Source organism: Vulpes vulpes, chromosome 2, assembly GCF_048418805.1.
Source record: "Vulpes vulpes isolate BD-2025 chromosome 2, VulVul3, whole genome shotgun sequence".
Lineage (NCBI taxonomy): Eukaryota > Metazoa > Chordata > Mammalia > Carnivora > Canidae > Vulpes > Vulpes vulpes.
In genome coordinates this window covers 132,036,497-132,057,607 of record NC_132781.1, presented here as the reverse complement: position 1 = coordinate 132,057,607, position 21,111 = coordinate 132,036,497, and the positions used below count along the sequence as shown (strand labels likewise).

The 21,111-nt window shown below is 44.2% G+C and overlaps 2 long non-coding RNA genes across 2 annotated transcripts in view; both read right to left on the bottom strand.

The window, feature by feature from the left end:
* The window catches only part of LOC140597948 (uncharacterized), a 174,728-nt gene that overhangs the window by 78,617 nt on the left and 75,000 nt on the right, over nt 1-21,111 (bottom strand). The gene's annotated exons all lie outside the window — the stretch shown is intronic.
* LOC140597949 (uncharacterized) overlaps nt 15,920-21,111 on the bottom strand; it is a 40,798-nt gene continuing 35,606 nt past the window's right edge. The window contains exons 2-3 of the long non-coding RNA XR_012000023.1: nt 20,750-20,857; nt 15,920-16,057 (exon numbers count right to left, since the gene is read on the bottom strand). This is a non-coding gene — a long non-coding RNA (uncharacterized lncRNA). The remainder of the gene's footprint in view (nt 16,058-20,749; nt 20,858-21,111) is intronic.

Genomic DNA, 21,111 nt, shown 5'->3' with positions numbered 1-21,111 from the left:
ACTGGGCACCCGGAGAATAGGGAGGGGAGCAATGTGGTAGACAAAAATTTGATCTGTGATGACAACCTGGAGAGGCGTGAAAAGGTTTTTATTAATGATGCAAGTTGCAGACAAGTCCTGCCAGCTACAAACAGGGGTCATCATGCATTGGAACTGCTGTCGGGGGCTGGCATTTGGGGGAAGGAGCGCACATCTGGTGCAGTCACAGCAGACTCCTGTGCCAACAGTTGTTACAGTGAAGGTGGGTGGTGAGCTGATCCCAATCTGTGTAACAACAAGCTGCTTGGTAATGTGGGGGAGGGGATCAAATACCACGTCTCCATTTCTGTAATAATGAACAGCCAAGAAGGCATGCACCCCCCCGCCCCAAGAAAAAACAATAAAACAAGCTGTGTGAGATCCAAGGAGAGACCCTCAGAGCTGTGTGTCCATGGTCCCCAAAAACACTGAAATGAAAAGAGGTTGAATCAATTGATTGCTTTGACTCCATGGCTGCAAAAAACTGGTCTGCCTCCTTTTTCTTTCCCTCATTGGTGTTGGATCACTGTTTTAATGAATCTGGCCTCTGTTCCCTTTTGGTCTGACTTGGATGCTGAATGTTGGGAGGAGAATCCTAGGGTGTGCCTATATTCTAGACAGTTTGTATTTGGGCAGCTAAGAACTATGGAGACAGACAAAATCCAAAAGAAACAGAGGCGACAAGAAGCGGGACAAGCTAAGAATCATTGAGGGGTGGTGATGTAAGGGACCAGGACAAAAGTCAAAACTGTAGCGAAGACAACTTTTGAGATTCATGCCTTTGAAAAAAAAACAATTTATACAAGAGTCTCAGATGGCTCACAAAAAATATTCTCAAGTCCTAGTGACTTACATAGAATATTTAATAAATGCATACTTAGAATATTACTAGGCACCATTTTAAGTTGAAACGGATCTATGGAGGTTTAATAGGATATTTGCGATGAGTGGGTGGGGGAGAAGAACATGAGAAAGATAACGACTTACCTGAGATTTGCGAAAGACTCCTGGGAAAGGTACTTTACTCTGTGTAGGCCTAATCACACTCTAAAATCTCAAATTCATTTACATGTATTTCTGAGACATGGAACCACGTTCTTTCCCTCAGAAGCTCTATGTGCTCAGTTTGCTGACACCAGGCTCTGTAAGGCTATTGTCTGGATGATACTTGCAGCCTATTCTGGGTGGGGAGAACAGCCTTTGAAATGTTCTCATACCTTCTTTCTGCAGAATGTGTACAATGAGGAAAATTCATTTCCTTCCTGTCGAGAAAAGTTAATGATCATTTTCCATTATATTAAAATATTACCCATTGTTATGACTTCAGTTTAATGTTCCTGCAGAAATCACCATGTGTTGCAGAGTTTAACTATGCCAAGGCTAAGGCACCCATGTGTTATTTCAGAGTTTTTCTTAAAAAATGGGTTGTTTAGTATGAAATATGACAAAAAAAAAAGAAAGAACGAAAAGAAAAAGGCCAATCATACCACTTTGGGAGAATTAATAGGTAATTACATATTTTTAAAAAATCACTTTTAGCATGAATACCCAAATTTTTAACAATGTTGTCTCTAGAATATAATTATAAGTGCCACATTAAGTCTCTGAACCAGACATAAGAGCTTGCTTTTAAGATATAATAAATGCTTTAAGTATTGGGACAATGTTTCTTCTCTCTTAGGAGAGATGAAAAGTAGAATTACAGGCTACTACTGTATTGTAATTCCTTGAGTAGTAGCTTAGTCATTATTATCATTTAAAAAAAAAATGCCCACCCCTCCTTGAAAGTTCATCATTTGTGTCCACAGAGGACAAAGGCAGGCAAGGAAGTGGACAGATGGAAGACGCAGCATGGCCTACAAGGATGCCCAACCTCCACAAGTTAAGAGGTACTTCCCCCCATATTGGGGCTGATGTACAATCACTGGGACCAGAATCTCACAATGTGAAGCCTGGAGTCATGAAAGCAAGGGGAGAAAGAAGGTGGGGTCTGCGAGCAGAGAGAGATGCTCGTTGGAAGAGGGGAGAAGAGCCTGGCATTCATTCCAGCAGGTAAATCGAGTACTGGTGGTTCATTCCCTTCTGTGATTAGTTTTGGGCTGCCCAACAAAATACCACAAAGGGGGGGGGCGGGTACCATAAATAGCAAACACATATTTTCCTCACAGTTCTGGAGGCTGGAAGTTCAAGACCAAGATGCCAGACAGCCACCCTCTCGCTGCCTCTTCACAGGGTCTTTCCCTCTGTGCATGGCTGCCTGACCCCGACTCTCTCCTTCTTGTAAGGACATCAGTGATACAGGATCAAGGAGCCACTCTGATGACCTTAGACTAACTGAATAACCCCTTTTAAAGCCCTATCTCCCAAGTAACTTACATGGATTAGGGTCTGCCCACATGGACTCATTGTATCTTAATTTCTTCTATAAAGAGTCCCCATCTCCAAATTCATTAGATTCTATGGTATGGTATTTTAGACATCTCATACAAAATAAACTAACAACAACAGGCATCCTCAGCTCTTCCAGTCGCTTTATGGTCATACATATATAACCTGGGTTTCGGATGCCCACACCTCCAATTCTCCCACCTTTGGACAAATGAGATAAACTTGATTCAAAACTAGTTCTACCACCCATTAAAACCCAGTCTGTGCTGGGATCCCGGGACCGCCCAGGACTATCGCCCCTCTGGACGCCTCCCCACTGAGGTTCATACTCATGGGTGCGGCCTCTATTTCCCCCCACCTTAACCAGACCCGAACCTCGGCTCCTTCAGGGAGCTTCACAAAACCCCATCAAGAGCATCCCCATTTTATTTAAGAGTTGGGGCTGGGAACCAGAGCCATGGAGAGGGGTTCTCCATACACAGGGCCCTAGCTCTCACCAACCCCCCCACTTCCCCTCACTTTCTTTTCTTTTCTCTCCTCTTCCCTCTGATGATTATGACAAATTCGTCTCCTTATCACATGCAGAACAGTTTAATAATAACTTCTCTAGCTTGACGATACTCTTGGGTCTCACCCTCTACCCCAAGTGGCTTATTAAAATATTTCTTCATCCAAATATATTCAGAGCTCTCTCTCTAAGAGCAATTCTGGTGAATACAATTTTCTCTCCCTCATTATGAGTACAGAAGGCAGCTCCTATTTCTGATCCAGCCCCCATTTCTGATCCAGCCCCCTTGTCCCTCCTACACATCCATAAGGCCCTATATTGGAGCATCTCCCTGAATGTCTTCCTCTAATGGAGCAGGACACCAGGAAGGCTGCTTGCCTGGTGCAGCAGCCACAGCAACATGGTCGTGCAAAGTGACATCACCCACAGCACAAGTCTTCGCTTCACTGAACTGCAACACTCCCCATGCAAAAGCTCAGCAGCTTTCCCACGTGCCACTCTGTCACCCACCAGACAAACCTGTGGCTGCAGACCACTTAAACCCACCTCTTCCAGACTTCTGAATTTTCTCAACTCACAGTCAGTGTTCCCTCGGCCAAGGAAGTCTCTCTTGCCACTGAGAAAAAAGAATCTTCTGAATATTTGTGTCTCACACAACTCAGCGGATCACAAAGGACTAATGGACCCACCCTCTTTGAACTTGGCTTCGGGAATGTGTCCATCAGACCAACAGATCCTGGCTGCTAGAGACCTCAGGATTCATCAACCTGGGACCCAATTCCCACAGTCAAGGTTCTTTCTGTTTTCCTTCTTTCGTGTCCCTTCTGTCACCTTCCTTAGTTCCCCAGCCCCTTTCAGTTGCACACTCTCCCCAGGACTCAAATGCCAGATGGCATCCTGTTACTTGACAAAACCTCTCTCAATGAGAGTGAGGACACCGACTCCAAGTGTGAGGGCACTCGAGCTGTGTGGTATTTTCAACCCTTGCAAGCTGCCTGCAGTACAGGAGCACGCCTCCCGAGATGGCTGTGTGCACCCAGTGATGCCTGCAAGATGTCACCATCCTTAGCAGAAGCCACCAAGTCCTAAGTTTTGCTACTCCAGCCTTTGACATGAAAGAATTGTAACATCTTAGTTTTTCCCCCTCTCTGAGCCCCTGAGACAGCCATTTTTTGGTAGTTCTCAGAACTTCTTGTCAAAAAAACTGGTCTACTCCCTGGCCAAGCATTCCCCTGGGTCTATTTGCAGAAGGATATTTTAATGGGTACAATACTGGAGTACACTGCACTCTGTTTTACCTGCCTCATTATCTTACAGGAATCTCTGTCCTTTGTTTGGAAACATGCTTATTGTGGAGCCTGGTAGATCTCAGGCTGAAAACGGGAGATTTATGAGCTGTTTCCTGTCTGCCCTCTCCAAAGGCCACAACCCCAAAAGATCAGTCACTGAAACATGTTTTGGTGTCAACTCTGAAATTCTGCTTTTTAAGAACATATCGTAATGAAACCTTGGAAATTACGTGCAAAGGTTGCACTCCTGCCATACCCCGGAAGGTCACATGCTCTAATTCAGCTTCAAGGGACACTAATCATATTCAGCACGTGAGTAGAGAGTCTCATAGTTGGAGATGACACCATCATTTGCATAGGATGTAAAAATGAAGGACCATTAATTTTATAGCATTAATTGAAGAGCAGAAGTGTTAGACCTCTATAATTATCTTCAGTGAATACATTTCAGAGGCATCTTCGCAAATGAGGCTTGTGTGTGTGTGTGTGTGTGTGTGTGTGTGTGTGTGTTGGACTTGCAGGAGGGGTATAGATATGAGAGCAAAGGCAAGGCTCCACGCTGTCCCCTTCAAGATGCACGGATTAGCCTGTCATTAAGTTAAAAGCTTAACTTCAAACTGAATTGCTTCTTCTGTGTGGAAACCAGACATGTGGCTTCCAGGCTCCTGGGAGGACAGTCTGCCTGGAATAGGTTGTCCAGAGCCTCACGCCAAGTTTCCCAGCGTCTGAGACAGAAGACAGGAAGGAAAGCCCTGTAACCCTAGGATGGAGACAGGGGCTCCACACGGCCTCTCACACCCTACACTCCAGTCTGTAGCACCCCACCAGAACCCGGGCACCCTCTTGTTCCTGGTTCCATTCCTCATGTCCTCTCTGCATTCTACACTGACCAGGCCTACATATTATTCCTGCACACCAAACTTGGCACAATGGCTGTGAGCCCACAGAGGTAAATCCCACTCAACCAGTCATTCTGCAAGATTAACCACTTGACTGGTCGGCAACTCCAGGTCAGCACAGAAAGGAGCACTCCTAACGATTTACACAGCAGATCCTAAAGAACCATCTGAGGGATTTACTTGCCCAAAAAACCCAGGAGGATAAAGGATATGGGGTGGGGGGAGGTTGGCTTGAAAGAAGTGGAAAGCAAATCCAGCCCCATTATCACAAGCGACATGATGCCAGGGTCAAAGGCAGCAGTCACAGCCTCAACTGTCCATCTTTGCTCCAGTGTGAGTGGGTGAGGGGCCACAGGAGGGCATCAGGGATAGAAGGACTGGGCAAGGGGTAAGTGCTGCCCAAGGTTTAAGAGCTGTTTGGGAGTTCTGCTAATTAGCCCAACATGCAAACTCATCACTTGAAAAATTACGAGCTACTTTTGAACCTAGAGTCACAGAATCTCCCTGGTGTGTAATTTAGGGTTCCTCGGGGGAAAGGTTAGGAGCCACTAGAGTAAATAAAGTGAGGCATTAGCTAATGAGATAGCATGATGCACACACTCAGTGGAAAAGGCCCTGTCTCCAGCGGCTGGGCTGGAAGGACCATGCTGGTAGGGATTTCAGGTACTGGTGTGCACAAGGCAGGGAGAACCTGGAGCAAACAGGCCTTTTTAAGACAGGTCATGCTTGAGAACCTCATCTGACTTTGTCATAAGCTTCTCTAGGCATAAGGGGCTCACTCAGGAGGGTGGAGGCTTCCACTAAATTCCTATATGCCTCACAGCTCAATCTGCTCTTCATTTCATGCTTCATTTACTTAGTTTGATATATACGCCTTTCTTTTCACTCCTTTCTTGAGGTTGATTTTGCATACAACAAACTATACATATTTAAGTATACAGTTTGAGGTGTTTGGAGAACTTTGCAATACATGTATACTGGTGAAAGTGAGATAGCAAACATTCCTTCCATTTTCAAAGTTTCCCTGTATGCCTTTGCAAATCCTCTCCACTCTCCCCCTCCAGCCTTGTCTCCAGCAACCACTGCTCTGTTTTAGGTCACTGCAGGTTAGTGGGCATTTTCTGAGGTTTTATGGAAATGCAATCATTCAGTATGTACTCTCTCTCTCTTTTTTTTTTTTTTTTTTTGGTCAGCCTTCTTTCATTCAGCCACACTATAGTCCCTTGGCACTGCACTAGAGAGACTCCCCTCCCACTCCCACTAAATAGCCTCGTGCACCAAGATGGGACACCATATGTATATTATAGACAACTAACGGTATATAACCTTTTTTTGAGATACTCAAGGAATTACATAGTCATCCCACTTTATTGGTAATAGGAATATGACCTTCTTTTTGGAAGATGCAATAATTCCTATACTTTGGTCTTGTCCCATGATAGAAATTCCAAGTCCTTAAGGGATCCTTCTTCAAAAACAGTGTATGCACCTGGGTGTGGAATCTCCCGACTTATTTTATTACTTCCATAAAGTGTTACTTCGACTTTCCGTGTGGAATATAAGCTGAGTAGATGTACCTGGGAATGAGAATGGCTGACTTGGTGCTTGTTGTCCTAAGAGCCATTGGAGGAATTGGAATTACCAGGCGGAGGGCGCTGGCCTAAGTGACCTCCAAGGCCCTCCATTGTCCTTGAATCCAAGAGGCTGAACTACTCACCCAGAGGTTACCATGGAAGCCAGACCAATGTGTAAGCTTGCTTAGGCATCATCAGGTAAGATTCCTTTGGAGTCAAAAATTTGACAAAAAGTGATATAACCCACAACCAAAACAGAAGAAATTTAGTGGCTTAAATAATTCAAATTCTGGGCGTGGTATGAATTGGCTGTAGGGGTTAACCGAGGTTATCAGTATCCACACCCTTTCTGCCCCTCAGTTCTGACTTTCTAGCACTGATTGATACTCAGGCAACTGTCTGCATGGGGACCCCAGCCACTCCCGGCATACACCTGCCACTGTAAGCGTCAGAGAAAGGGAGTTCCTCACTCAGTACACTCTCCAAAGACCAAGTTTTAGTGTCCCTCAAAGCAGGGGGATAGAATATGTTCATTGTTCAGAGCTGTGCTGTAATATTCACCCGAGGCTGGGGGACAGAAGGACAGAAGGTCAATCAACCACAAGGGCTAAAATGTTGACGAGGAAAACTCCCCCAGGAAATACTACTACTCAAATAAAGAATAGATGCTGAGCACATAACAAATAAGATGCCCACAACAGTTGCTGGGGTTTTTGTTTGTTTGTTTGTTTTACTACATTGTATAAAATTCCTATGGCTTCCTTCAAAAAAAAAAACCACAAGGGATTCCTGACTACCTACTTGTTCAGCCTTGTTCTATATATTCATTTATGCCTAGCATTCAAATAAAATTATAAGCAAGATTTATTCTATACTTCCAAGATTGGAAAACCATGATCTCTCGCTTAAGGACATCAAACCTCCTATAAAGGCGACATAACATTGGGGCACCTGGGTGGCTTAGTCGGTTGAGTGTCCAACCCTCGATTTCAGTTCAGGTCATAATCTCAGGGTCATGAGATTGAGCCCTGTGTCAGGCTCTGCACTGGGCATGGAGCCTGCTTAAGATACTCTCTCTCCCTCCATCCTTTCCCACCCCCTGCTCATCCTTCTTCCCCTGCAGCTCCCCTCCCTCCATAAAAAAGGAAAAAAGTTAACTTCCCAGTAGGAATTTGAACAACAGTGTGCAGAGCATTTGACTTCCTTGGGACTCACTTGCCTCACATGTACAATGGGAATAAATAATTTCATACCCTTCATTTTTAGGAGGTAAAGGTTTGAGGCTCGATCAGATCACCTCTGGAAATCCCTTCCTTGATTCTGTTCATGATTCCATACGTACCAACAGATTGATGATTGATATGGTATATTACTCAAAATCAAAACAATCTGACTAATTAAAAACAGGAACAAGCCTCCTATGGTAGTGGACATTATTCATGCTCCATCATTCATCTACCAAGAAAATTCTCCACCGCATGAATACTGCCATCCTGTTTGTTTCCCAGTTTCTTCTGCAAGCTAGGGTACAGTCACATGACCAGGACCTAGGATCAAATACCCCTTTGTGAGATTTAAGTCTAGAAGAGAGGGACATGAAGAAAGAAATGATGAATACACTGTGTTGGCCAGAGAGTTGGCAAGATGGCCATCTTTCAGAAGCAGCCTTGAGCCATGTCATATCCATCACCAGCCAAGTGAGCCACAGGGCTACACCAGCAGCAGTAGGAAGAGGGCTTCCACTGCAACAGGGTTGGGGTCATTCGGACATTGCTTATAGTTTCACATCTCTCTATCTCATCTTCTGACCTCTGTGAATCACCTCTCTAGGGTTTGATACATTACACCTGTGCACATATTAACTGAAGTGGATTCTAGTATTTGCAGCTAAGAATGCCTTGACCAATATAGAAACTGATCTGAGGAGTGGTTTCAGGTCAGAAACACATGAAAAAAGGAACACCTGGTAAGGGCAAGGCAGTGAAAAACCCACCTAGCGTTAGCAGATGGGACACCAGTGGGATATTTTAAGTATTCGTGCCTGTGGTTACCTGGAATTCATATCTTGTGAAAACAAGGGTCGGGGGATATAGTAGGATGAGGAATCCAAACAAGGTGAGTTACATGAATAAATCAACGGTTACTTCTAACTGCACTAGGATGCTTCAACTCTCTGCTCAGGACATGGTCAGAGCAACAGGGACCTCCTAGTACTGTGCTAAACTGTCCTTTTTAAATATAGGGCTAAAATCTGAGTTTAGTCCTGAGAGGGTTGCCAAATTCCCCGGTCAGTTGAAATCATAGCTTATTCAAGTCTTATTTAAGTCTGTTCTATCAGAGTTATATAGTCTTAATAGAAAAGAAGGGGACCTTGAGAACTTAAATTGGGAATATACCAGAAGCCTTCGACAATTCAGAAAATTCTGGATTCCCATGGTCTATTCGCAGAATTAAAACAAACAAACAAACAAACAAACAAAAAACAAACAAAAACAAACAAACAAAAAAAACCTACTGAACTTCCAGGTATGATGCCAGCTGAGCAACACCCCCCTTTTGAGTTATAGGATGTGTATGCTCTCCAAACCATGATAAAGTTATGATACTATTTTCCCTTGTATAACCAAAGTGCACAGAACTTGGAACCAAAAGGTGTAAACAAAGGGGCAGTGCTCAATATTAGAGCTAATGATCCCATTGAAAAAGCTTTATTTTCAATCCTTGCAATTCTGGGTACTTCCCATGTTGAAGTCTTGGTGCCCAAGAGAAGAAGAATTCCACCAGGAACATGGAATGTTTCATTGAACTAGAAAATAAAACATTCTCAAGAGGATATTTTAGGTTTCATGCCACTGGAAAAATAGGCAATAAAGGGGTTTTTGATTCTGATTAAGAAAGCAAAATAAGGTAGTTTATAGCATTTTGTAGAAGGAGTATTTTATGGATCCAGAAAATATTTTTGGGTCCCTCTGTGTATTGCCATGTCCACTGGTAAAATGCAATGGTAACCAAATAAAAGAAGGATCACTAAGAGGGCAGCCTGGGTGGCTCAGCAGTTTAGCGCCGCCTTCACCCCAGGGCATGATCCTGGAGACTGGGGATCGAGTCCCACGTCAGGCTCCCTGCAAGGAACCTGCTTCTCCCTCTGCCTGTGTCTCTGCCTCTCTCTCTCTGTCTCTCATGAATAAATAAATAAAATCTTAAAAAAAAAAAAAAAAAAAAGAAGGACCACTAAGAAGAGGTCTGATTGTGAAGTGCCTGGGTGGTTCAGTCAGTTAAGCGTCTGACTCTTGATCTCAGCTCAGGTCTCGATCTCAAGGTTGTGAGTTCAAACCCTGCATTAGGCTCTACACTGGGCATGGAGCCTACACAAAAAGTCCCCTTGTCAGGGAAAGAACTCTAACCAGCTGACGCATTAGTTCTGAAGGCAAAAATAACATGTCATGGCTGTAGAAGGCGATGTCATTAAAACCATCCACATTCACAAGACCACATGCACAACAACAATATTAGCCATTTATTTCTCTTCCTTGCTGTATGTACTCACTATTCTTCCTTCTTCCATTTCCCTTCCATTTTTTATAGGGTGTGTGTAACATTAAGTGGTAATTAACTTTACATTTTAGGCCACAGAGGATCAAGATGGGATTGTGACAGAACAGGAGAAGGTGAACATCCCCTGGTGACCTGAGCTAAGAGCTTGATGCCTAAACGGACAAGACTTTACGCTATCCTCCTTTTGAGGAGAAGGTGGGCATGTTTTTCAGTTGTGCAAGGAATACTTGCTTTGTTAGGCAGAAACATTCTGTCCTTGTGATCGGAGGGGTTTAGAATTTTAGTATGGAACAAAATTTATGGAGTTGTTGGACAGTCAGATGGTAGACATAATAGACATATTTTATGTTGTGGGTCACCATCTGTATTTTGAACATCCTTTCAGTGTTTGGGAAATCTTCCCCCTCCCAAGGTAGAGCCTCCTTTGCAGCTAGAGATAGAGTTCCCAAAAAATGTGACCTAGTTTCCACTAATTGACTAATCACTAATAGTTCAGATTGAAGACGATGGTGCCATGAGGACTGCATTCCAGTAAGGAAGGCAGCTCCTCATCCAGTGTGGCCCTGGGCACTGTTCCTACCTGCAGACCATCCTAGCTTGTTAATGTGGCCTCATGCAAACTCCTTGAACCATCACAGATGCGTTGCCAAACTCCCCTTCCTGCTTCCACTAGCCACAGCAGGTTTGTTGTTTGCACCTCACTGCTATCCAGAGAAGCTTTTTCTGCTTGTCACAGTCAATCCTAAAGAACACAAAGAAGGGGATCTTCCTTTTCTGCAGATGTTGTCATATCCCAGTTGTCCCTGGCTCAAAACTCTGAATACCCATCAGGTAAAGGGAAGTGGTTCAACTTAAACACTCCTTTACACAAAGGGACATTAGCGCAGCTGCAGTTTGCCTAGAAAACTGAAGAGTAGCCCATAAAGGGAAAGCCCATCTGTTTGGGGACACTAAATCTGCATGTAGTCCACAGGATATCACACCCAAAGCAGGGACTCTAACTGCGAAGCCTAATTCTATAGACAAATCGTATTTGCCCTTATGGCAGCCTAGTGGGATGCATCACTGTGTCCAGGGGGCCATACATTGGATTAGTTGGTGGCTGTTCCAGGTTAACAGGTTTGCAATGTAGTTTAACTGAATCTACATTTCCTACTTGCATTGGAGAAAATTCTGAAACAGCTTATCACAGAAGAACACAATAAAATGTATTTTCGTTTCAAAACTCAAGGCAAGTTCCTGAAAGGGACCTCAGGATTTCCCGCCAAGAATATTTGATAAGCCAGAGTTCTAAACACGCTTAATTAAATTGTTACCTATCGAGTATTCCTAACAATTGTGACTTATAATTTGTATGAAGAATAAGGACTGGATAGGTATTAGTCAAGTTGTCTAGTCTATCAAAACTTATGTCATCCTGGGTTACTGAACTAAAAATGATGAGAATTATCAAAAGGATGGTTTGCTCCCTGACTATTCACACATACAAACTATCTTTCCTTTATAGCGCATTTTAATACGAGTGCCCAACATCTCCCTGCTTTGCTGATACCATATGGTGTTGATGTAGGTTTATTTAGGTTCTTTGTTATCTGGGGAACTGAAAATTGACTGGGGAGTTAGACAAGCTCTTATCTCCTGCTGGCTTCTTTGCTTGCTTATGCTGCACTTTAAATAAATCACTCAACCTCTGAGCCTCTGTTTTCCCATTTAGAGAATGGGATCAGTGATGTCTGCTTTGCAGGCTCCCAGGAAGCCAGGGGAATGTCAGGGCTCTGTTGTTTCCTGGGAGGCTAGAAGCTATTGGAAGCAAATGCACTAGTGGTATTCATGAGAAGGTAGCAACAGCCTGCAAAAGAAAGATACTGGCTTTCCCTAGACTCATTATTCAGACAGCTCAAAAGCAAGTGCTTCCCTTTTTCACATTTCCCCCCAGAGAATTTCCTGTTATTTCCCTGGTATTAATTGATGGTGGGCACCCACATTCTGAATTCTCACAGGGAGGAAGCGCTTCCTCCTCTTAACGTTGGCTTATATTCTTTTTTTATTTGCTTTGTTTCCTCAGAGGAATAAGAAAGAGGGAACATGGCTTGTGGGGTTAATTGTATGAGACTAGGTTTGTGCACAGAATGGCCAGGCTGAGCTCTAGCTGCTTGGTTTCTCCATGGTACTCTCCTTGCAACAAACTTTTTGAGCAAGACATGAGGAGCTCATCCCTGAGCCAGGAGCTTCATGCTGACAAAGTTGCCAAGGAGGCATGAGGCCATCCATATTCTTTAAGATTAAGGCTAAATTTCTGCAACAAAAAGACCCAATATATGGTGACTTGCCGAGAATATTGTTGCATGGGTTGCAGTCCTGATGGGAGCAGGTCAAGATGGCATGGCTCTTCTCCCGTCAGGCTGAGACCTGGGTTCCTTTGACCCCGGTGTTTTATCATCTTCAATGCAATTCTACTTAAATCACACAGTGAGATATAATATGGATTCCATGAGAATGTAGAGTATTTTCCTACACTGGGATGTCTGGTTGTGACCTCTGAATTAAGAGTACCTGGGTCATAAGAGTCTTGAAACATTCCAACATGCATGTCAACAGTAGTAGGCCAGCCCTTACTCTGTTTTCCAACCCCTACTGACTGCAATAGCGAGGCGAGGTTGCCAAAATACTCAACAGTGATAGGCCTACACCAGCAGGAATATTTTATTACTTCTCCTTGAGACTGTCTATTTTAATGGGAAAAGAAGCAGTTCCCAAGTTATTCTAGTGATGTTTTGTAACCTTTGTAGGGCTAAGACCTAGAACAACTGCCCCTCAGGCTCACATCTGCCCACTTCCATCCTCTATCCCCTAACCAAACTTCTTGGGGACTTAATAACAAATACATGATGCCTGCCATGAAAGCCCTGGTGCTGATAAGAGACAAAGACTAGTGAAGGGTTAACACTGCACAGTGGTAAGTGCTCTCCACAGGGGGGCAGGCAGAGGTGGGGCACACAAGATTTCCCAAGAAGAAGTGAGGTCTGGTCTACCTATAGATTAGCCAGGTAAAGACTGGGGGAAGGAGGAAGAGTGTTCCAAGCAAAGAAGATCATTCACATAGCAGTGATAGGCAAAGCAAGCAGATCCTGAAAATGAGTTGAAGAGGACAAGGGGTACAGGTGAAAACAAGTCAAGCTCGAGAAATAAGTAAGGGCCAATTCCAATGAGTCCTCACTTGTCATCTGAAGAGTGTAGACCAGATCCTGATTCCAACTGAAAGCCATAAAAAAAATGTAGTTATATTATGAACCTATTTGTGTTTTTAAAAGATCACTCAACAGCCAAGAGGAAAGGATCCTAAATGTGTGATCTCAGATCCACTAGCATCAGATTCACCTGGGATGCCAATCAGAACTACAGAATCTTGGACCCCACCTTATATGTACTGAACCAGAATCCTAGGGAGTGCACACTGCAAGCCTGAACTCATTCGAAGACATTCTCCAAGTGATTCTGATGCCTACTTACATGCCAGTGGTAGCAATTCTTTGAGGGCCCAGGGCCAAATAATGGGGCATCCAGGCCTGGGGACATGAAAGGAGTCTACTATGGCAGCAGATTCTGATGAGGAGGGTGAGGGAAGTGCTATTCACCTACATGAGGACTTAGGGATCCCTGATTCTTTGAGAACTTTGGCCCTGAGAAACCACCACTATAATTCCTTCCCCACATAGGCAAACACAGGAAAGTCTGGTAGAAGAAGAAAAGAAATAGCTCTCTCTCCTCTGGGTGGTCAATGGACACTCAAGGAGCCTGTTCCCAGGATGTGGATGTGGCTGGGACAAGCTCTGTAAAAACAGATTATACTTCAGGCCAGCAAAGTTTGCAGCTTGGAACAGCACTGATTGGTGGGTTGCTGCACTAGTGCTGCTCCTTGTGGCATTTTTTATTTGTTTGTCTTTTGACTAAGTAAACTCAATATTCATCCCATGGCTTAGAAAGTTGACACTGACAAGGACAGAGACATTTTGATTGGTGCTTCTGCAGTCTGGCTGCACCAGGGAAAGGTCAAATACTCCTCTCAGCTGGCCAGACCGGCATCAGTAAGCAGAGTGTGTAGGGTTGGAAGGCGTCACGCGTTAGGACTAGTGAAGCCTGGAAGAGAGGAGGTGAAAGAATGTTATTCTCCCCCTGCAGCAGAAATCACTATCACCTGCGATTCTGCTGGGGTGATTGTTTTTGCTTTTATGGGTTTTCCCCTTGGGTGGCTGTTTTAGCATCCATGCTGTCATTTTCCTTGGCTGGGAACCCAAAGCCAGTGGGGGGGGGGGGGCAGACCCAGGAATAGAACCTAACCTGCTCACCCTCGGCCTACCGCTCTAAAACTGCCCAGCTGCCTCGTACCACGGGTGACCTTTTTCTAAAAAGGGAAGTCCAGAGACAACAGGGAGGCTTTCCAGAACACAACTCTGCTCTGCCCTGTATGTAATATTCACCATATTCAGAATCTGGTTCAAACTGAGAAAATTCTATGGAGTATATTAGTCAGAGCAATGTTAGTTCTGGAAACAAACAAACAGACCCCAGAAGTGCAGTGGCTTGACACAGCGAAGTTTCTTTCTCTCTTTGTGGCAGTTCAGTGCAGGTGTTCTGGATTGGCAAAAGAAAAAAAAAAAAAAAAGGCGGGGGGAGGGAGGAAGGAGGGTTCTGTTTCATGCAGTCAGTTAAGGATTCAGGCTGATGGAGCCTAGGCTGCTTTCAATCTTTGTCTTCCAAGGTCACTCCGGGCATTCCCCAGGCAGTGGGGTGGGAAACATACCCCATGGAAATTTTAAAGCCTGGAGGTGGTACACATCCCTTCTACCACACTCACTGAAATAAAATCAGTTCATGGCCACAACTAATCAAAAGGGGGCTGGAAAACACAGAAGAAACAAGTTATGATCAGTAAGAAATGCTGAGCAATCCACAGGCCAAGATGGAAGAGCTTCCAGGCATGGTGGTAACAGAAGCCAGGGGACTCCAGTGAGGACTCTTTGTTACCTACCACTATCTAATTAACATACTCACTACCGAGTCCACAAGCATCTATTAAGCTCTTACTGTGTACGAGATGGTAAGTATTGTGCTAAATGCTTTGAAGGGATGTTTAGGTGTTTTAAGACTTCGTTCCTTGAAGGAATTCACAGAATCGTGCAAGAGACAGACAAACACAGTGCCAAACAAGGAGACAAATACTGCAATAGAGAAATAGAGGAAGAGTCACACAATTTTTTTCAGCAGTGGGGTGGGGGTGGGTGGAATTCTGTGGGGGGAAAATTCATTAAGTGGGCCATCCAGGATGATTAAAGAGCTTTCCAAATAAAAAATAAAGGGCAATTGAGAGAGGGAACAGCATCAGCAACAGCATGGAATTCAAAGAGCAAGGAATGTTCAGATAATGGAATCTGGTGTACATGACAGGTGAAGATTTTGGATTTTACCCCTAGGCCAATGATTCTCCTTTTCTTGAATTACATGCTGTTTTCACCTCATTCTTCCCAGATATCTGGCTCAAGTGTTCATTTTGTGTACCTGTGGTGATGCGTCTTGGAGTATTGTGAAAGGAGGCTGTGCTGTGTCCTCAGGACTCAGTCCCTCTCCATCTCTAGGCTGTGCTCTTCTGAGGAGCTGAGGCCTCAGGCTTTGCATGGTAGCAACATGGCAGTAGCACACCTGGCCCTGGTAGTAAGTTCACATCCAACATGAAGTTCCAGCCAAGTTGTCTTGGTGTGTCATTGGCTCAGAGTGGCTCATTCTCCCATTCCTGACCTCTTTTCTTCAGTTTGTATTTATTTTTTAACCCTGTGAGGTGGGGTGGAGGGAAAGGGGCAGAGATGAGTTTTGCAACCTCCTCGCCTTTCATCTTGCTGACATCTTCAATTAATACTTTATCCCATGTATTGTACGGCTCTGGTCAGCCTTGAACCCATGCTTCGCTACCGGGCTGGGAGTAGTGAGAGTTGGTTGCCCAAAAGGAAACATAGGCACAGTTACCAGATGATGGGTGAATGGACATATGGCCAAGGAAAAAATCCTTCCCAGAGTTTTCACCAGACAGACTGTGCCCAACTGGCCGACTTCCAGGACCCAAAACATGCCTTGGGCTTTTCTGACATGTCTACCTTTTCATAAACCACCTCCTTTTTTGGATTGTTCCAGCTCCCTCAGCTGGTCCAAATACTCTCTATCGTTAAAAATTAAGGAAAAACAGCTCAAATCCACTTCCTTTATGATGCCCAAAGTGTTCAGTGCTTCCTGCAAAAAAAATTATAGCACTGTATACACCACTCCTTAGGAAACAAATGTTCTCCACTTCTTACTGCCTGCCAACTTTTAATGACTACAGTTTTTCCCTCCAGTGTGACTCTAAACTCCTTTAGGGAAACAACTTCACACATCTTTCTCTTCCCTCGATACCTAATTTGTATTTCCCTTGATTTACATATTTATGTCCCCTCTTGTTCTAAAATGGATCAAAGGTATCTTACAAGAATGCACTTGTACCACGGCATAGAATAATGTTATAAGTAAGCAGGTGAGCTGCTTTGGAGAACCTCGTTGCTATACAAGAAGTCTGACTACTCGGAGACTGCCATGCTGTGAGGAAGCACAAACCAATCGTACGGAGAACAAGTGGCCAGCCATGCCCTCATTGTTCTAGCCATCCTAGCTTGGGCACCAGACACATGAGTGAAGAAGCAATTTCAGATACGATAGCCCAAGCAGAAGGCACATGGAGCAGAGGAATCTAGCTGATGACCAACACTTAGGACCTAAATATAGGACCACAGCCAAACTGTCCCAAACACATCTGGCCATGAGAGCCATCCTGCTGAGACTCCACATTGTGTAGCAGACATAACCGCCTCAGCGGGCCCTGATCTAATGAGTACTCAGCTCACAAAGCCTCATTCAAGGCACTATGCCAGATTCAGAGTGCAATGCCAACGTGCTAAGTCCTGCTTAGGGTACAGAACCCAGAAATCTGACAGGGTAAGAAGAGTCAGATTTACATCTAGTAGTTCCAGTTCTGGATAAAATGGAATAAGCACCCTCCACTTTGTTTCTCCCAGTGATAAAACCTGGGTAGAATGCACCGAGGAATCTGAAAAGTAAGTGCTAGCAGCAATTTGGGAAAGTATGCCAAGATAGGAAGCACCATTTTGTATGTCTGATATCTCATGAATTTATGGATGTAAAATGCAGAATCCGTATGCACTCTTGTATCCAGAATACATTGGTAATTCTGAAATTTTAACAGTAGGAAAACCACACAATTAAAAAGGGGGCAAAGACTTCAAAAAACATTTCACCTTTGAGGGAAATACAAATTAAAGTCATGAACTGCTGCTACTTATCTCTGAAAATACTTTTTTAAAAAATACGATACGAAGGCTGGTGAGGACAAGGGACAAGTGAGTCTCCCATACATCGCTGGTGGGAATCCGAAATGGTACAGCCACTCTGGAGAGCAGTTTGGTAGCTACATGTAAAGCTAAATGTACACTTACCAGGTGAGCCAAAAATCCCATTCCAAAAGCACTTGAACAGGTGAATGGATAACAAACAAAACACATCCTTATAAAGGAATATTATCCAGTAATAAAAATGAACAAGCTTAAATGAATCTCAAAGACACGTCAAGTAAGAAGAACCAATCCCTGTGGGCTGCCTACTATATGACGCCATTTATAAGATATTTTCAAGAAAACAAAACTGTGGTAATGGAGCCTGGAACAGTGGTTGCCCTCAGTTTGGGGGAAGGGTTGCAAGTACAAAGAGAAAGCACAGGCGAATCCCCTGGGGTGATAGAGCTGCTCCGTATCCCGATCATGGTGGCACTGGCTACATAATTTTACACATGTATGAAAATGCACGAGCTATACACCAAAAAGGGAGACGGATTGACTTTAATTTTTAAAATAATACTTTTTAAAGGGTGGGATGGAAAACACTGCACCTAGACAATTGTCTATAACAGAAAAAATTGAAAAACCATAGTACACGACACGCAGGAAGAGAACACCTGAGAATTTTACCAGAGAGACGAACCTTACCTTTAAGCTTCGACATTTCCAGAGTATAACTGTGATGGAGCTCAGGCCTAGTCCAGAAAGCTCTCTTTGCTGACGGCAGCTGGTGAAATGAAGGGTATTTATATGCTGACAGCTTGATGCAGGCGTTAACTATTCTCCGAGGAGGAAGTCAAAGTATTGACCGATCCCCACCTGTCACAATACTATACCTCTAAGCCCTCACTGGTGAACCAGGTAACCAACCTCACCCTGCCCTTCTTGTTTATACACCTGAAAACACTTTCAGGAGGCTACCGCTTTCAAATATTCTTTTTTAAAGATCTTATTTATTTATTCATGATAGTCGCACAGAGAGAGAGAGAGAGAGGCAGAGGGAGAATCAAGCTCCATATAGGGAGCCCGACATGGGACTCGATCCCGGGTCTCCAGGATCGCGCCCTGGGCCAAAGGCAGGCGCTAAACCGCTGCGCCACCCAGGGATCCCAGGCTACCTCTTTCAAATCTCAAAGCACCTCTGTGGGGAAGGGTGGGGAAGGTATTAGTAGGATTATATATGACGGAGGAATAAACCATGAGTGGGGTGAAGAGATCTGTCTAGGGGCAAGCAGCAGGGGAAAGTCCATAGGCAGAGACTCGGGGCTTTTGGCTTGTAATCTCCATTCACTCCGTCATTTGTCCATCTAAAAAAATATTTCTTGAGTACTAACTGTATGACAGAGGGCACGTCTCCAAATGCTTAAACTCCAGCTGAAAGAAAAGACATATGTGTAGATCTTCAAAACAAGGTACGAAATAATAAAGACCATATGTACAGTAAGAACAGTAGGAGTTACAATAGGAGTTAGCTGTTGAGGGATGGGAGCTGAGAAATGTGTCCTTTCCAGGAGAGATGTCATGGAAAGGATGGGCTTTGATCTGAGTGTTGAAAATGGGAAAGAATTTTGAAAAACTGAGTCTGAGGCAGGGACATATTCCAAATGCAAAGTATATGTGGTAGCCTTGGTGATTTCTGCCTCCTGATACCCAAGGGCCTCATGTGGTTCTTCCCATGCTGAATCAGGGCCGCTCTGGGTGAATGACAGACTAAGGCAGAGGCGATAGCGCAGGACTTCTAAGACCCGCTCATACAGGGCATGGTGGCTTGTGCCTCATCTCTTAAATGCTCATTGTGGGAGAAGCCAGCCACCGTGTCAGGAAGTTGCTCAAGATCCCACATGGAGAGGAAGTGAGACGTCCTGTCAACAGCCAGCACCAACTCACCATCAGTGTGAGCAAGCTACCATGGGATCCTCAAGCTCCAATGGAGTTTTCAGATGACTGAGAACCCCAGCAGGTATTTCAGTACAACCTCATGAAAAACCCCAATCCAGAAACAGCCAGCTAAGCCACTCCTCAAATTTCTGACCCACAGAAACCACAAGAGATATAAATAATTATTGCTATTTTAAGCCATTGAGCTTTGGGGTGAATTTTTTTTTTTTTTTTACACAGCATTAGGTAACAATAAAATATGTCAGCCAGGCTGCAGAAGAAACAACCACAAGGAAAGTTCAGAAGATAGTCCTCTCCCAAAGGCCAGGCAGGCAGAGGTTCCAGCTGGGTCCAAGGTAGAAATGACCTGAACAACATCCATGGCAGGAAGAACTGAGAAGAAGGGACACAAAGGCAAGATGTCACAAGGAGAAAATGCCCCAGTTGCCCTCGGATGGTTATTTCCTCCGACATCAACAACTCTAATGTTCTTAGCAGAAATAACTTAGGGAACACAAGCAAGCCGTTTCCTTTATACCTCACTTCTCATCATGCTAGATGACAAGTATTGGCCATTCACCACAGTCATTTTCCTTTCTTCCCAGACACAGAATTCTACCACATTTCTCAGCTCCCTTCCTATTCAGCACGGTCATGTCATCACATTCTGGAACACAAGCAGAAGTGAGGTACAGAACTTCCAGGCCTACACCAGGAAGTCTCCTGCAGGCTCCTTTGTTCTCTCTTCACACATGTGCTGACTCTAGGCAGAGGGTGGGAGGTCCTAGAGGATGGCAGATCAATAACCACCATGGGCCCCAAATTCCTTCACAGAAGGCCGACTGCCAGATACCTGCAATCAACAACTGTGTGAACAAGAAATAAATTTCTTTTGTGTGAAAAAATAAATAAGTGAACCTATCAGGACAATGTAAAGTGAGTGTAGGAAAAAATGTAGAATGGACTAAAGAATGAGCCCAGTATACAGACACACGCGCACACCCCTGGCTGGATGCTTGTTAGAGATGAGCCACAACATTATGATCTTGAGCTTTCTAGTAGCCAGAGCAAAAAGGGAAACTCCATGACGCCATGGAGTTTGACCGCCATGATCGGTGACATGATTCACAGAGACCAAGAGATTTAGAAAAAGAAGAAAGTCACTCAGGAAAAGTATGACTACTTCCAGTAATGCCACACGACCTACCGAAACTTAGCAGGCTCCTCGCAGGAACCAGAGTGTTTCACCATCTCGTGTGTCTTGCTGCATTTTCTCCCTGTGTATTTTCCTGGGGCGATGTAATTAGAACACTGACTAGAGAACGAGAAAGGAAGAATAATCGAGTGTAAGTACAACTGTAAAAAGTCATTATGATTTGCTTTTAAAACCAGTAATTACCACTCTTACTTAACACGTAAATCACTATTAGGATCTTATTTGAACTACAACTGGATGCTTGTTATTTGACAGAGAATGCTTTTGAGAAAGACCTAACATCTTCCCACAACTGGGGTCCTTTCCAAGCACTCCTTAGAGGAAGAGGGAAGGGACAGTCAGGAGGGTAATTT